We start from the raw sequence: 2,774 nt of genomic DNA, 5'->3' as shown, positions 1-2,774 counted from the left end.
TTATTACTAGGATTAAATGTCAGGAATTGTAAGAAACTGAGTTTAAATGTATTTGGCTTATGTGTATATAAACTTCCAACTTCAACTGTAAATGTGTCCGTTAAGCATATTCAGTGTCATAGCCACAGAGAGATATAGATATTCTTCACTTTCACTTCCTGGATGTTGTTGTTGGCCCGGCCTCAATTCTCATCGCTAATTGGCCGGTGGGAGTCACTGGGGGACACTGGGATAGCAGACTGCAGCTTCTTTCAGTTTCTCACACACATTGTGGGGAAAAGTGGGAAATGTGTTTTGGCAACGTTACAGTAACAGTAAGTCAATCTGGGTTGGGGAGGAAAGGGCCCAGAACTGCAAGAGGACACCATTCAATAGCTAATGAGAAGGTTTTATTCTGAATATACTGTATTTGCACATGAATAAGCATTTTCCAGGATTATAAACATGACTATTTTCTATCTTTCGTCCGAGAATAATAACAGTATCGTACAAATTTATACATGACTGATTCAGGTGAATCAAGTTCCACAAAAGTGTAACATCTTAAAAACACAATCAAGGGAGATTGACGCGGAGGCCCACCAATGGCCCGTCAAAAGGGAGGCTGACAAGGGGAGATTAGTGGACATGTCCACCAATGGTCTGCCATGAAAACGCTGGCAGAGAAAGATTGGGGGGCGGTCCCACCAATAGCCTGACATAGTGTGGCAGGCATGGAACACTCCCCTTAAAACACACTGAGAGTTCATGATAACAAAAAAGTGTCCAGAAAAAGCATAACCCACACAATCCACACAGAGAGCACCACAGCATCAAAAAACACTTCCAACCACTCTGCTAATATGTTATTCCTGAGGTGACAGCATCTGATTTTAGCCCTTAGAGTGGCATGACATAACCAGACACCAGTTCCCAAGGGTCTAGTCTGGTCTTGAATGTGACAACCTGTGACAGAGGAAAATATATGTATTGTCACATACACCGGAGAGGTGCAGTGAATTGTGTTGTTTTACAGGGTCAGCCATACAGCACCCCTGGAGCAAATTAAGGTTAAGTGCCTTGCTCAAGGGCAAATTGACCTTGTCGGCTCGTGCATTCGAACCAGTGACATCTCGGTTACTGGCCCAACGCTCTAACCGCTAGGCCACTGCGCTCACTCAGATCAGGGCGGTACCAAATGCTGTCTCCTCAAGAGAAAGGCAGTAGAAGCTATATCGTTATCATATCATAAACAAACACCCAACAAACCCACAGTATTATGCTTCCCATCCCAACAATACACACCAAAGCAGGAGAAGAAAGAGGGTACTTTATCTCATTGCCTGCCACTGATACAGTATCATGGCATTATCATGCAACACAGGGAAAATAGATGAGATTTGCACTTATTCAATTCTAAACGTTGCATAAACGTTAGTAATAGGTTTCCCGGTAAACAGAGAAAGAGAGTCCTATGGCACTTGATATTCTTGAATGTTCTTAGATATTGAGGGTCTTAAATGCAGGATGTTAGTTAGTTTCCCCACAGAACATTGAAACAACCAATACGGGACCCTAGTGGTTAGAGCGTTGGACTAGTAACCGGAAGGTTGCGAGTTCAAACCCCCGAGCTGACAAGGTACAAATCTGTCGTTCTGCCCCTGAACAGGCAGTTAACCCACTGTTCCCAGGCCGTCATTGAAAATAAGAATGTGTTCTTAACTGACTTGCCTGGTTAAATAAAGGTAAAATAAAAATAAAATAAAAAAATGTCACCTCACATGACAGCAGTCCGCCTTTGGTGATGGTGCTCGAGTTTCGCCACATAACCTATTGTCAAATAATCATAGCTTAAGACTGGGATCATAACAAAAATCCCTTTCCTCTTCAGTGTTTCAGAGAAATGGAAAAAGTCCAGATGGATTTTATTCTGGTTGACGTAAGAAGGCTTTGTAATTCTAATTTAAGCAATGATAATGAGGTGTGGGAGAAGTATTTGAATAGCACTAGAGACCACACAGCGTAATCATGTAGTTTCCCAACTCTACACTCAATTGACTATGTGGTTTCTGAGTCCATATGCCTCTGTTTTCAAAGGAAACTATGTGTGAATGTTTCTGACCCCAAGGCTTCTTTAAAGTCCCTGTTTTGGCAGTTGTTTGCATTTTCATTTACAGCAATTAATTCAATGAAGTATTACTAATACTAGTCTTAATAAGCAAGTTATCGGAAACTATGATTGTCAATTGTTACCGAATTGATTGTCTGAAATGATCTTGTTTAGTGCTTAAGAGGTCAATTCAGTGCCAGGAACTCCTCTATATTTGCTCTACAACAGATCAGTAACACTAAATCGACCATCAGATCATGTCCCAGTTGAACAAGCTGAATTGCATCACAAAGAAAAAAACGTTTTTTAAAGCATATCTACCATGTCCCTCTTTTGAACCATGTTCAGAAATGAAACGAATCCAATCAATTTAGAGAGGAATTGTTGATATTCTGACATGATAATAAAACCGCGTTTTAATAAAACCGTTTTTCTACAACGTTGAATAAAGAAACTTAACCTTATGTCTCTTTCACTCAAAGTTATTCCACTGCATAATCATTTGGCTAGGATGATTGACGGGTCCAGATTTGGTCCTGAATAAAATGAGGCACATTTCTGTTATTTCTCATGTAGTATGTTGGTAGCTGTTCTTGTGGGGAAATGAGTTAGCAGGTGTATACCATAGTATAGTATATACATAGTAGTATATACCATAGTATAGTACACTCAGAAAGACAGTATC

The 2,774-nt window shown here is 40.4% G+C and overlaps 1 protein-coding gene across 4 annotated transcripts in view; it reads right to left on the bottom strand.

Moving 5' to 3' along the window:
- Window positions 1-367: 367 nt before the first annotated feature.
- The window catches only part of LOC124016976 (voltage-dependent calcium channel subunit alpha-2/delta-1-like), a 143,411-nt gene continuing 141,004 nt past the window's right edge, over window positions 368-2,774 (bottom strand). For all 4 annotated transcript variants that reach the window (XM_046332307.1, XM_046332308.1, XM_046332309.1 and 1 more), the window contains one exon: window positions 368-2,774. This exon is cut by the window's right edge and continues 1,762 nt beyond it. The gene's annotated coding sequence lies outside the window, so the exon portion shown is untranslated.

The sequence above is a fragment of the Oncorhynchus gorbuscha genome, unplaced genomic scaffold, assembly GCF_021184085.1.
Source record: "Oncorhynchus gorbuscha isolate QuinsamMale2020 ecotype Even-year unplaced genomic scaffold, OgorEven_v1.0 Un_scaffold_134:::fragment_2:::debris, whole genome shotgun sequence".
In the NCBI taxonomy this organism is placed as follows: domain Eukaryota; kingdom Metazoa; phylum Chordata; class Actinopteri; order Salmoniformes; family Salmonidae; genus Oncorhynchus; species Oncorhynchus gorbuscha.
Note: the sequence above shows the minus strand (reverse complement) of the source record. Positions and strands in the feature narration are given on the sequence as shown.